The following is a 15359-nucleotide window of genomic DNA, read 5'->3' as shown; positions in this document are numbered from 1 at the left end:
ATTTTTATATTGTTGGGGCCCCATGCAAGAGGCCCCAAGATATCCCACAATGGCATATTGATTATTTCAAATTAAAATGACTCGAGAAGCAGCAAGAGCAGAAGGAACTCCCTGACTTTCCTCTGTCTCTAAAGACAGGAAATAAATCTCTATGTGACAGGTGCCCTTCCTGCCCCCGGAGGCTGAGAGGTGACCTGATCACAAGAGTTAAAAAATCCAGAGTCCAGAGTCAGAAAAGCCTGTGTCAACAAATCTCGTAGCCTTGACTCATTTACTCGCTAAGCCCAAACCTTCCTTAGATTCCTTTCCAATAAGCACTAACTTTTCTTTGTCCTGGCAATTTCTCACACATTTATCGTCTCTTTGTCTAAATAGTATAAGAAGTTTGATCATTTCTTTGAGCCTCAGTTGAGTATCATAATCTCCTGTGCACATGTATTTAATTGGTTTTCTCCTGTTAATCTAGTCTTGCGTCATTTTTATTATTTTATTGAGAACTAAAGAAGGATAAAGGGGGAAAATCTCCCTCTTCTCAACACAATCATCCTGTCATTCCTCTCATACTTCCATCCAAGTGTCACTGGCTTCTCTTCTTTAATCACCGAGCTAAATTCAAGTTGACCTGAATGGAGAATAGCACCGAAGTGACAGAGTTCATCCTCTTGGGATTAACCAATGACCACAACGTTCAGGTTCCCCTCTTCCTAGTATTTCTGTTCATCTCATCACTCTGGCGGGGACGGGGGGATGCTGGTGATCACGCACTCCGACTCCTGCTCCCACACGCCAGTGTCCTTCTTCCTTTGCAACCTCTCCTTTGCAGACTTGGGTTGCTCGTCAGCCGTAGCTCTTAAGATGATGTGGCTACATTGTAGTTAGGGAACAAAGTCATCTCCTACAACGAATGCGCCGCTCAGTTCTTCTTCCTTTTGCCACTGCTGAGTGCTTCCTCCCTCCTGGCCCCATGGCCTCTGACCGCCACGCAGCCATAGCTAGACCTCTTCATTATGCCAGCACCATGGCAACAGGTGTGCGTGCCCTCCTAACTGCTGACTCTCATGTCTGCGGCTTCCTCAGTGCTTCCGTCCACACTGCAGACAGCTTTAGACTTCCTTCTGTGGTTTTAATGCCATCAATCACTTGTGTGTGTGTGTCAATCCCTTCCTCTTGGCTCGCTCCTGCTCCAGCAGAAGCATCAGCAGCTTGGCTGTCTTCCTTGTCGTGGGCTTCAATGTCTTTTTGCCCCTTGTGGTCATCCTCACCTCTTACCTATTCCCATACATCACCATTTAAAGGGTGCACCCTGCTGAAGGATGGAGGAAAGCCGTCTCCACTTGTGCATCCCATCTCACTGCATCTTCTACGGCACGATCATCTTCATGTACTTACAGCCCAGCTCTAGCCAGCCATGGACACGGACAAAACAGCACCTGTATTTTACACTGTGGTGATTCCCGTACTGAACCCCTTTGATCTAGAGCCTTAGGAACAAAGAAGTAAAAAAATGTTCTCTGGAAACTACTCAACATACTTTGTCCCTGGTCTTTAACTGTGAGTAGCAAGTAGGCTGGTCACCAAGGGATAAACCTTCCCTGAGACCTAGACACCATCATGACTTTTGAAGTTTGGCCGATTTTGGTTATTGCTTCTCCCAAAACAGTGGTTACTCCTTCTATTAGGAGTCATAAAAAGCAGCAATTTGAAATGTCTCATTCAGGAAGATAATCTTAGTTTAGGGGAATGGTAACATGGGATGTCTACAACCTTCTTGCATTTGTTTCTTGACACAGCTTAAAGCAAAAGATGAAAATGAGAACTGACTGCGCTGAATATCCCCTCTTCATTTTTAATTGGAAAAAATTTCTGTTCACCATTAAAATTGGGTGTCAGGATCACATCTTCCTTGTACGATATTTATCAACCGGAAAGCACAGCATGATACTTTGCTTTTCATTTCTTTGGTCCATGGATTTGAAAGCAAAGTTTCTAATGCTGACAAAAGCTGTTTCAACAGTTTTAATAACATCTCAGAGAAGATTATAATTTAAAGAACAAAGGGCTGGTCCAAAAGTCAGGTGGCCCAGTATTAAATCTGCCCATCTGTGCCTGCCCACGTGCCTGCCTCTACTTATCAGTGGTGCACCAATGAGCTCTGCATCTCCTTCTGTTATAGTGTTGAGAGAACTTTGGTAGAGAACAATAAGCCACCTTGTGTATATAATAGCTTCAGTAGATAAATTGTTTAAACTTTAACCTGAATAAACATACTTTTCTTTAGAAAGCCTGCACTTTGTTCTATGTTTTCTGGCCTTTGTCTAACATAATTACCAAAACTTGAAGAAGGTCTGGAGGGAAAAAAAGCATTTCTTTTTCTAAGGGTTATGAAAGATGATATTTGTCTTCTAAATTAAACTCTCGCGTTTCTCTGCACCCTGAAGTTTGGTGACTCCATCGTGAATACATGCAATAGCTTTCTGTGCCCTCTTTGCTTCTGTTTCTTTTAATAATTCAGTTCACCTCTGGATCCCTGTTGCTTTCTGATGTTCTGTGATCAGATACTGCAAGAATACAAAACCCAGCGGAAATCGACTTTTTAAGATAGGAATGGCGTGACGACGCACAGCGCGAGTCCGCCTTCCCGCCTCATTTCACGTGCTGGGTGGCGGGAGCGCATGTGCGTGGGAAGGGCGTGGTGGATACTTCTCACCTATCAACTGCTCGATGGCGTTTGTAGCTACAATAATTAGTCAAAGTCACCGCATATTTCGTGATTTTAAGATCTCTGACACACACAAAAAAGATAAATATTTATTTTAAATGTGAGAACCAGAAATCTTGATGGGTCAAATCAAGGAAATTAGTTTTGAGATGGTCGAATTCCATCACGCACGGACAGCCTGTGTCTGAGGAGGGATGATCGTGAGTGTTGCGGAGAGAGGAGCAAAGAGGGAGCTCGGGAACATGAGGTAGACCGGGAGGAGATGCTTTCTCTGGCCTGCGGCCGCCATGTCCTAAAGAGCTGCTTCTGCATGGCAGGCTTTGGCATCCCAGACCTGCCTCATCCGTCTTCCTGTTTCCCCACCTTACCAATGGGACCTACACGGCAACACACATATGAGAACAGCCTTTAAAGGCCAGGATTCACTTCACACAGGAATCATTCTCAGTTAACTCGTAGAAGTTACAGACTTCTCAAGAACACCTACTTTGGGAAGCAGCTACCCCAACAGTGAGTGTTTACCAGTTTGAGCTCAATTTTCTTTTTTTCCTACTTGGTCGATATAATTGACTGCTTTTTCTCTTTTTCCTGCTCCTTCTTCTCTACTTCCTGCTTTCCCTCCTCCTCTTTCTCCTCTTTCCTTCATCTTCTTAACCTCTTTCTATCTTTAGCACAAGTGAGAATTTTCCTCGTCACTAAGCCTTTAGGTCCTCATAAAAATTAAAGGCTGTAGTTTGTATATCATAATCATGGCAGTACATAGTAAAGTGTGTTTCTGGGTGTGTTTATTTCTGCCTCTTTCAGTTTAAGCAAAAAAGTATGTGGCTCTTCTAAGAGTTAAATGCCTAAAGCCTATATATTTCTGTTTTCTGTCGAAACCTTCTCAGACTTGTGTTACAATTGACTGCAAAAAAGTATAAAAGAGTACTAGTTCTAGTATCAAAAGCTGGATGAAAATCCTTCCTCTTCTTGTCAGTTATGTGACCTCAAGAAAGTCATTATCTCTCTGAACCTAACCTACAGATTAAACTGTGAAGATAACACGAAATACAGTATGTGAAAATGCCTATCATAATGAATGCATATTGATAACAGCCGAGATTCCTGGAATAGCTCTCACTTATCTGCCCTTGTGCGTCCCACTCTGGGCTCCTGTGCTCCCTCACTCTCCATCACATCCCCGTCCAAGCCTTCATTTCCATCCATTGTTTAACTTCCTTTCCTCCAACCTCCCAGCCCTAAGGCAGATATATTTCAAGCTGACATTACATGAGTATTCATTTACAGAAGCTACTCAAAAGGAGATGTCTTGTCACCAGCAAGGCATCAGTTTACAGAATACATATTGCTTTTTCACTTCCATGTGGGAAATCTGTCAAATGGAGATGAAATGCCCATTTGGCTATTAACAACACCCACTGTCTCCCTGCAGGAATGGTCTGATGAATGAAAGACACTGTAAAACCTATAGATCAAGATAGTGCAATAAAAGCACAGGAAGACTTCCTCCCTGAAAATGTCCAAAAACAGAATGTGAAAAAACATAAACCAGGACACTCGTTTACATCAGGATAGATAATCCTTTTTAAAAGGATACATAATTGAGTTATTCTAAATAGAAGGCTCCCTTTGTGCATTAGATAATCTGTTTAGCTTTACCTATAGGAAAAGAAAAATTAAAATATTAATAGTTCCTGACAATTGATGCTAGTAGGAGTGTCAGAACTCGTTAGCTCTCAAAGAGCCTTCAAAAATAACCTAAACCAACCCTCTCATTTTATAGCAGAAAGCCCTGATTCCCACAGTTTAACTTGCTTTAACTCACAGAGAACCAAATCTTACTTGACTCTTACTCATCCTTTAAGTTCTAGAAAGTTCTTGATGTGTCAGAAGACATTTTTGCTTTTACCTTCATTTGTTCACCATGAGATAGATTTTTGTGCTTTAATTTCACAGTTAAGGAAACCAAAGCTTTGAGGAGTTAACTTGCCTGCCCACTGTTAACAAGAGGAGCCAAGATTTGAACATAAGTCTTGCCTTCCCTGCCCAATTCTCTGAGAAAAGTAACTTTATATTTTAGTAAACTTCAATAGAGGACTTATTAGAGGTATAAATCATTTATAGACACTCTTTTATGATAAGTTCCTGCCGTGTGCAAAGGCCCTCTGGAGAGTACAAATATAAGACTATAAGATGTAATTCTTACTTCAACAAAGCAAATCCTCCTGCATATATGGTGACTGATGTAATGCACTGGAGATAAATGACTCAGTGTTCAATAACTTTGTTGGTGGGAATTTTTCCTATACTCTAAGGAACACAAATGGATCAGTGTGCATTTATTTTTAGTCGTGGTTTGCATGGGCTCTTTGAATGCTGCAGCCCACAGAGATAGCCAAGCTCTACCCAGTGTTTACAGGGCTCACGCTGCAGGAAAGGCTGGGTGTGAGGTCTGTGAAGGAACCATGTGATAGACAACACTGTTCTTGCTTCAGGAGCAGTTTGCAAGCAGTGCAATGGAATAAGACACATACTTCTAGATAGGTGACAATTCAAGGCATTTGTGGGCATTGTCAAGTGAGGAGTATATAAAATAATAATTAGAACTTTTCAGGGATGAGACAGAATGCTGGGGGCAGGGAAAGCTCCCTAGTGGAACTTGAGCCAGGCTCCGAAGGAATAATACAGAAAGAGCCCAGAATTCCAAGCTAGGATACTTAGCTTCTAGTCAAGACTCTTCCACTTACCAGCTGTAAAACTGGCATAAGCCGTTTATCTTTGTGCCAACTTCTTCATTATCAAAGTAGAGGTAATAGCACCAGCCATACCACACACACCTTTCTCAAATGAGTTAATAGGCAGGAAAGCTTTTTTTTTTTTTTTTTTTTTTTTTTTTAAGTTTTGGCTTCCTTCAGTCTTGACCTGCCTTCTTCCTTCGTTATAGGTCTTCTGTTCAGCTAGTCTTCGGATGGTTCTCCAGGTTGATTGTTCTATAATTTAGTTATAATTTTAATGTGGTCATGGGAGGGGGCAAGCACAACATTTACCTACTCTGCCATCTTGACCGGAACCCTGGAAAGGCATTTTTAAAATCGCTACTCTCTTTCTAATGATAGCATTGCCACTGGTAATTATATTATAAGCAGAGCTGAATGGATGGAGAGTAACGACCCATCTGAACTCCAGTATAAGGATGAGATTGCACATGGAGTTTCTGTTGGCAGGAGCTTGTAAGAAAAGCAAATTACTCAGATCAGAAGTCAGTGAATCGCCAGTTCCCCAGTCCATTACTTCCACAGGCAATTAGGACTTATTCCATCAAAGTAGATGACGAACCTGGACCTCTGACAACAAATATGTCCCTAAAGAGAAATCACACTTTTATGAAGAGACTTCTGTGGGAATCTCACCAATGAGCTATCCAGACCCAAGCCCAAGAATCTTACCTTCTGTTTATAACACAGAATTTCTCAGTCGTTGGCCTATGTGTCTTGGAGGATAAGATGGGGAATAATATTTTTGTAGCATGTTTAACCAGGAAAAAGTTAGTGTATACACACGTGTGTGCGATATAGATATGTATATATATGGATAGATAGATGTAGATATATAGATACTTAAAAAAAAAAAAAACTTTCTACAAATCAATAAAAAAAGACAGATGACCCAAAAGAAAAATGCAAAATTTAATTTCCAGTCTATTGTTCATGTTAATTTGTCTTATCTCTAGTTTAGCACAATGACGAGCAATGCTGATGTGAACGTTTCGGTCATGTGTCTCAGGGCACATATTCATGCATTCCTTTAGGGTGCGTATATCTGAAGGTGGAATAACTGAATCATAGGTTATATACATTTTCAACTTTACTAAATAATGTGACACCATTTTCCAAAGTGATCGTACCAATTTATACTCCCATCAGCAGTGTGTGAGAGTTCCTACAGCTAACACTTGATTATTACTGGACTTTTAAATCATGTCATTTTGGAGAAAGCTTAATGTTTTTTTATTGTTGTCTTAATTTACATTTCCTTGATTACTGATTAAATTAAATATATTTTGCGAGATTTTTAAGTTTTTATGCTATTTTTCTATTGTGGAAAAATAAAGAAAACCACAAACGGATACAAACAGAATGTATGGGAATGGGTATTTAGAGGCTTCTGCTTTATTCCTGACTTGAATGATGGATATATTATATATTGGTTTTTGCTTTGTAACTGTTATTAAACTCAACCTAGATGTTTTATGCATTTAAAATTATGTATATCACAGTAATAATGTTTTAAAAAGATAAATCAAACATAGCTCCTATATTTAGAGTTTATATAAATTTTTGTTATGCACTTTCTGTATAAGATGTATTTCGCAATACAAATGTTAAAAAAAGATAAACCCAACAGAGCTCCTGTATTTAAGAAGTTCATAGTGTAAACTAGAGACAGAACTTACATATGAGTAACTTTTCTTCTATGTAAGAAATAATAAAAAACCAATGAGATACATAGAAAATGCAATAATAGAATAAATAAAGAAAGGATAGATCCCAGGGTGGGGAATTAAAGATGATAACATTAGTTCTGGACAAGAAAGATGTAGTGAATGGGAAGGAAGCTATGCAAATGTGTTAGGCAAACAGCGTTCTCCTTGTCTCGTTTGTAATATTCATGAAAAGAAATAATGGGAAAAGAGTTCAAAATGGTATAAATTGGTGCTCAGATGGGAAGGATAGTCTCTTTCAGATTAAGACTTTGAATTTAAACTACAGATTCAGGCTCCACTAGGAAAGTCTAGATGTTATGCAGATATCAGAGCTAAAGGTAGAATCCCATCTGCTGTAGGAGAACATTGAGAAGGATTTTGCTTATGTACCTACGTTAAGATAAAGCGTTTGTTTGCTTCAGTCAAATTGTCAGACTTTTATGTGTGAGCATGTATCTCTCCCTAAAAAGTTATTTGAGCACCAGTTGTAGCAGACATTGGTCATTTTTTTGATATATCTAGAATCCATTTTCCTTCTTAAAAACATTCTGACTTCCTTGGAGAATCATCTCATAATCATTGGGTTGATGGAAGAAGAACTCCCCAAAGCCACCCAAGTCTCTAGAAGCCCACACAAGGAGACCCTTTCCAGCCCTTCCCCCTTAGAGGCCTCCCTACAGAGAGATTCATAGAGGTGCACGGAGGAGCCGGCCTGAGGCCCTCGCTAAGTCAATAACAAGTTCTTGCTCCCCCAAATTCGAATGTGAAGCAAGCAATGCAAGGACAGCAGGCTGGCGTGGAGCTCATTTGCCCCCGTGGAGGCATTCTGGTCAGCCCGTTCCCAGCAGCAGATGGTTTCTTTGCTGCTGACTTCCATTTCTTCACCCTCTAAAATCCCCTTGGTTCCCGCCTTGTGCCCTGTTTCGCTTTGATTCTGTAAACCTCTTGATATTCTTTCAATTAGCTCCCCCCCTTTTTTTTCTTTATGTTAGGCTGCGTTGGTCTCTATAACAAAACATAACTGATATATCTAGCACGCAAGGGTCACTCCATTGAGGACTGTCTAGTGAATAAGAGACAAGTCCCCATCCTCCAGAAATTGGAAAATAGAGTAGACATGTAAAAAGCTAAAACCATAGGATAAAAAAAAAACTCTCAATACAAGAGACATCTGTAAGCATTTCAACTAGCAAATTGGTAGGGAAAATGAATAATGCAGAGAAAGCATAGCCACAAAATTTACCTCACTAGCAGAAGGTGAAGTCATTACCAAGTCATCCATTTTGTAATCATTTTTTTCTTGCTAATGATACTAAAAAAGATCTGAAATTATTTGGTACCTAGGTATAACAGAGATCTTAGGGCTGTTTCGGTTTCACTGTGGCTGGTTCCCAACAAGGAAGTTGAGATCTCGGGAGTGGAAGTGGCCTCTGAGTGCCTTGAGTCTAAGAAGTGGCCGAACCAGATCTTGGGCTATATTTTACCTTGCAGGCCTGGCTGTCCTGGCTGGTGGCACAAGCCCTTTTGTGCGTGCTTCTTCCTGCATGTTTCTGATAGAGTCACCCCTCGTTCTTATAAACACATTACTGGTTCTCTCTTCAGATAATGGTCACTTTATACCTGAGCGATATGTTGGCCCGGCTATGGCTCGAGAGAAATATGTATCCAGGAGCCAATACGTTACCTTTCAAGTTAGTAATGGTAACTTCTTTTCTTTGGGTTTCTAGTTAGCTACTCTTTACACTTTCCCTCTTCAATTCCAGGCATCTCTTACGTCAACAATAATGTCTCCTGTAGTGCATGCCATAGGTGAGCTGCTTGGACCTCATGGCTGAACTCCTTCTAGGAACTGCCTTCAGTTGAAGGGAGCTACATCACCTAAGGTAACTGGCATCCAAGACTGGTCATTACAAAGGCTGGCCCCCACCCCTGGCTTGTCTCCTTAAGACAGCTCCTGAGGGCCACCCCAGCTCCAGAGTCCCCAGAAACCTTGGCTGAGGACTTCATTGTTACTGCATCACAGCCTGGCTTCTCCCTCTCTCTGATTCTACCGCCATCTTTCCCTCACAGGTGCTATTCCCAAGGGCACTTCCCCAGTGAGGCACCTGCATGCAAATCTCAGTCTCAGCCTATTTCCCAGCAAATATGATCTAAGAAGTCTCCTCACCTCCTCTCAATTCTACAAGAACATTTGCTGGCCAAATAACATCATTCCGCCTACTGCAGGATTGTGTTTTGTGTGGCCAACAATCTCAGGGATAAAACCCTTGATATCCAGACTTGATTTGAAGTAAGCAGAAAATAATGCTCTGAGGTTAGTGCACACAACATCTACATTTTCTAGTGATGTAAAGAGTCTTAGCAACCGCCCCTGAGTCTCCCCAAATATTTCCTGAGGGTTCCGTCTGTGCTAGGAGCTCTGCTGGGCACTGTCTTCTATGTTGTCTCTCACGATTCCTCTATTAACAGTTAATTTATTATCTTAGTTTTATGGTTGATGAGACTAAGGGCCAGAGATGTGAGGTGACTTTACTGAAGGTCAGATAAGCTGGAGAAGTGCCACCATATTCTATGAAATGATTAGCAGTTCGAGAACAGGCACTCTGTCATCTTCGCCTTCTTACCTGTAGCACCTAGCTTAGCACCCAGCACAAAGCAGGTGCTCGGTGATCCTTACTGAGTGGATGAATGATTGTACACCCAAGGAAAGGGAATTACAATTTTATCCAGCACCTTTATCATGCCAGATGTGTTTTCTATATTTTAGTGTCCGTTATCTCTTTAAAATTCACAATACATCTGTGAGGGGCAAATCAAACTTCCCATTTTACAGCTAATGAAACTGAGGCTGAGAGACACAGGCCCTAAGTGGTAGAACCTAGATTCTGATTTACCTTGTTTTCGGGCTCTGCATGTTTTCTACTGTATCTCAACCTACCCCATCTCCTATTAGTCAGGTGAGGAAACCGAGGCACAAAATCCGTAGGTAGCTTGCTCCCCAGGTCATATTGCTAGGGAGTGGCCGTGCAGAGTAGAGGCCCCCAATTTTCTATCTCTCACTTCACAACAGTGGCTAGTTCTGCTCAACATCCATGGGACTCCGGCTGCCTTTCCCAGACATGGTTGGGGGGATGGCAGTCTCACTTAGATGGCAAAACTCTTCCCCAGATAGAATACTGACTATGTAGGCCACCTGCCCATGTGATTATATTTCATAACTCAAAGCTAAAAATAGCTCTCGGCTTGCTTGGCCTGTTTATAACATATTAAAATCTCATATTCAAAGTCACTCGCCTCTTGGATTAATGTCAAGATTATGGCTTTCCCTGCTTCTTTCTCTCTCTGTTGCTATCTCACCCAGCGGGGAGTGGATTATGCTTGTCCACGTTATTTCCCACATGAATTACTGAGCACTTACTTTCAGAGATGAATTTCATGACCTTATTCTCTTTGCTGTGCCTGCAGAATTCATTGTGGAAGGCAAGAGAAGGAAGCGGTCAAGGGAGCAGGCTCTAGAGCCAGCTGGGGGTGTATTCTTGGGCAAGGCATGAAAACTTTGTCTTAGTTTTCTCATCAGTGAAACGGACACATGATAATAAGCTATTTCCTGGGGTTGTTGTGAGGATTAAACAAAATGATTCATGTCCAGTGTTTAGCTCAATCCCCAACAGAGAGAGAGAGAGAGAGAGAGAGAGAGCGCGAACGAGCATAAGATAAGTAAAAACAAGAAAAAACAAGACAACAAAACAGAAAATCACCAGCACCTAGCATGATCAACTTGCCCATTTGCCTGAGACTTTCTGGGTTTAGCTCTAAAAGTGTCAGGTCCCACGAAACCCCTCAGTCCTGGACAAACAGGTTGGCTACTTTATTCTCTATCAATGAAACAAACAGAAGGTTCTGAGTCATTCATTTACTTATGTAGTAGTTATTGATACCTCATGCATTCCAGACGTTCTGATGGTATTCAAAAGGTAAATGTGACAAAAATGAGTCCTCAAGCTAAGAGAGAGAATCGTGAAAATGGGAAAATTATAAATGTCCTCTTGAAAGTTGTCATGAAATATTCAGAGTATAACTCTGAAATGCACTGTTCCTGGGGGTATGCTTTATAGGGATTTCATGGATTACACGCTTCTGTCTAGCAGGGAAATTTTTTTCTCCCCCAAAAACTAACACCGTGGAAGAGTTAATAAGTTTACATAGGCAAATGTGTTTCCATGAGCTATTTACAGTTATACAGTTAAACAGCTTTCTTTACTGCAATACTTCTCTTTAATAGGCTAATGAGTATTTCACTCTTTAATATGCTTTAGGTAGTGTTTCCAAATCTTAAAAAAAAAAAGTTTCAATAACACAGAATTATTTTTAGGACTTATAGAATGATAACCAGTGTTCCACAGGGCTTTGACAGACAAGAAAGTCTAGGTGGTATCTGGCATTGAACCCAGAGAACTCAGACTCCGGTAAAAAGCACCAAATCCCAGCTTCTTATAAATAGAGCATCCATGCTTCGGTGATAATAGCCCAAGCTGTGGTTCTTAACGGCTTTTTTTCTTTTTCTTTTGCTTTTTTTGGTTCATGAGCCTCCTTTCAGAATTCGATGAGCACATAAACGCACAGAGAATAAAAGACACCAATCCAGAGGCTTGAACTTTGCACAGCATCCTGGAGAGGTGCCGTATTTTCTTAGGAATTAAAAAATCTTGTTCTCTAAGAGAATTTTGAGCCTTCATATCAGTGGGGATGGAAAGAAAAAAACCCTGCAAAGACTGAAATAAATTCTGATACAAGAAAGAAAGACTCACATGTAGACCAGCACAGAGTGGTGTGAATGCACAAAAGCAGTACTTAGACAAAATAATAGGAATCGCTTTGATACATCGAGTTCTTGCTATTTCTTAATTGGGAGGTTATTTGTCATGGTAGTTTAGGCTGTGGTTTCTGAAAGCCGACTTCTCAATTTTAAATATTGTTTTATCATTTACTGGTGATGCAACACTGGAGAAATTACTAAAATCTCTTTTAGTCTTAGAATCCCCATCTATAAAGTAGTAGCAATCATAATAGCATGTTTTTCACAAGGCTTGTAGAAGTTGCATGACATAATTCTTTCAGCCTAATGCCTAGCTCACAGTAAAGCTCAGTATACATTAGCTAGTATTATAGTATGATTAAGTGGGAATTATCATTATCAATTTCGTTTCACAGAAGTGAAGATAAATGATCTGTAGCAGATTAATCCTATCAACCACACTCATCTCACAGAGTGAGTTAATGTTACCTGATGCAGCCAGTCCAACTGCTTATATAACTCTTCTACTTGGATAACCAAAGGGAATCTCAAACTCAGCATGACTAACCTGCAATGGTCTCTCTTGTTCTTGCCTAAACATTTGCTTCTTTTACACCATCTGTTGTATGACTATGCAAGAAATGGAGTCATCATTGTTCCATCCTTCTCTAATGCCCCATATTCACTATGTCAGAAAATCCAGCAAGCTCTACTTTTGAAATATATCCAGAATTGGATAGTGTCTCATTACCTCTCTTGCTACCATCCTGGTCCAAGCCATCATCATCTTTTGCATAGATTAATGAAATTAATGCAAAAGAAAATAAAATGGGTGAGATCCCAGGATCCCAGGTTTCATTTGCATGTAGAAGTCCTCCTTAACCTCACCTACACTTTGGATCCCTAGATAGAGCCTGTCACTATCTTCAAACAATAAGAATATCTACATTTATTGAATGTTAAGTACAACATTGTTATCTCCATTTTACAGATGGGAAAATTGAGGCTCAGAGACCTTAGTCAATATGTGAGATGACTCAGAAAATAAATGGATTCTTACTTGGCATAGCTGGATTGGCCACTAAGTAGAAGAGGGATACTGTGTGACAAATCAGAGGAAGATATAGAAGGAATATGAAAGTGGAAGGAATTGGGAATAGAAGCAAATGAAAATAGTGAGGGTACAGGATCCTAGAATTCCTTCTCTTACAACACCTATCCCTTTAATCCATACACAGACCAATAACTAACTGTCTTAGTTCTAATGTGTAAAAACTTACAATGTCAGTTTGCATTATCAATCCAGTTTTATGATGAGTTCAAGGAAACATTGGTGGCCGAATGATGTTAAGGAATACCCAAAGTTAGCTATCTAGTTTATGGTGGAGCTAGAATTTGCACCCTTACTTCCCTAGCCTGGACTCATGCTTTTAACTTTTATTCTCTAGATGTCTTTACTCTATTTCACATTATTTTTATATTTATATTATCCCCCTGTGTGGTAATTACACATTCTATATATCTTATTATCCTGTGAGACGATCAAAGGCTAGAGCATAATATATTAAACTATGTTTTGCCAGCATATAATACTGCTCTTGATACAATAGATATAATAGCAAAATGGTAATTGAAGTGAAATAAATTAAATTACACTAATCTATTTTATTGCATATGAATATTTTGTGTCGGTGTTTAAAAATCTGAATAGGGAGGCTAACATATCCCAGTCAGTAACTAATTCTGTAATTTCATATAAGTCGATTTTTTCTCTGCACTTTAGTTCAATCATATATGAAGATAGAAGACTGTGTTATGTTATCTCCAAAATCCTTTTAGCTAAAATCCAATATCAAAGAATTATATCTTGTTATTATGCCCATGTTAAAGTCACAGAATTCTGATAAAAGACATATATTGAACATAATGATGGCTCTAAGCACAGTTACCACCTAGATCCTCTTGTCTCATTGTTATAGGGCATTCACATAATTCACAAGTGACCCCAATGGAAAACAGTACACAGGTGACGGAATTCATTCTGTGATAATAACGGATGACCCAGAACTATGGCTCTTGCTCTTTATATGTTCACCCTCATCCACTTTGTCACTCTGGTTGGGAACTTGGGAATCACATTGGTCCTGCTGGACAATCACCTCCACATCCCCATGTGCTCCTTCCTCAGTGATCTCTTTCTAGTGGACTTAGGTTACTCCATAGCTGTCACTCCTAAAGTGATAGCTGAATCCTTATAAATAAAAACAAGGTTATTCCCTACAATGCATGTGCTGTTCGTATATTCGTTTTTGTAGTCTTTCTTACTGTAGAAACTTTTCTCTTGGCCTCAATGGCCTATGATTACCGTGCAGCAGTGTGTAAATCATGACATTACACCACCAACATGACAGTGTGAGGGAGTGCGTGTCTGGTCACAGGCTCCTATGTTCTTAGTTTCTTGGACACCTTCATGCATGTCAGGAACATGTTAACCTTTTTTTTCCTGTAGATCCAATGTGACTGATCACTTTCTCTGCAGTGGGTTTTCTCTCCTGGCTTTCTCATGCTCAGACAACTATAGAAGTGTGATGGTTTTATTTGTTTTGGTGGGCTTCGATGTCCTATTTGCTAACTGGGTCCTCTTGATCTCCTACTTTTTTATAGTTATTATCATTCTGAAGATGAACTCATCTGAAAGACACCAGAAGGCTTTTTCCACCTGATTTCCCACTTCCCTGCAGTCTCCATATTTTATGGGATGGGCATCTTCATATACTTACAGCCCAGCTCCAGCCATTTCATGGACACAGACAAAGTGGCCTCTGTGTTCCACACCATGGCCATCCCCATGCTAAATCCACTGCTCTATAGCCTGGGGAACAAAGAAGTCAAAAGTGCCTTTTAAAAGGCTGTGGGGAAGGCAAAGTCTTCTATAGGATTCATATTTTAATTACATAAAAGCAACAGTAAGACAGTTTCATACAGCTCAGATCTGTCTATGGACAATATTGAATTGCTAGGCCAACAATTTTATAAATTTCTGAAATACTTCCCCCCAGTTTTTTATTAAATCTATAAAGCAAATGTCTTGACAAATATGAGACCTCAGGTAAAAGTAGTTTAGGAAGACTCAACCATGAACCTATAATTCTTATTTATTTTTATTGCATCAATTTGTTTATATAATCATTCATACTCCTGTATAGGCAGCTACGGTCACGTGTATATTTAAGTGTATGTCCACACACACCTCATTCATGCAAACCCCATGTAATTCACACCCATGAATAGACAGAGAAATGAGTTCAAGAGACAAATAGAATTAGTCTATTTTTATAATATAATTTAAAACAATGATTTTG

General features: G+C 40.0%; 2 pseudogenes; both read left to right on the top strand.

Moving 5' to 3' along the window:
- Nucleotides 1-904: 904 nt before the first annotated feature.
- LOC107497302 lies at nt 905-1486 on the top strand (annotated as a pseudogene).
- Nucleotides 1487-14005: 12519 nt separating this feature from the next.
- LOC107497322 lies at nt 14006-14947 on the top strand (annotated as a pseudogene).
- Nucleotides 14948-15359: the final 412 nt, after the last annotated feature.

Source organism: Rousettus aegyptiacus, unplaced genomic scaffold, assembly GCF_014176215.1.
Source record: "Rousettus aegyptiacus isolate mRouAeg1 unplaced genomic scaffold, mRouAeg1.p scaffold_m13_p_5, whole genome shotgun sequence".
NCBI lineage: Eukaryota > Metazoa > Chordata > Mammalia > Chiroptera > Pteropodidae > Rousettus > Rousettus aegyptiacus.
This window is presented reverse-complemented; position numbering and strand designations above follow the sequence as displayed.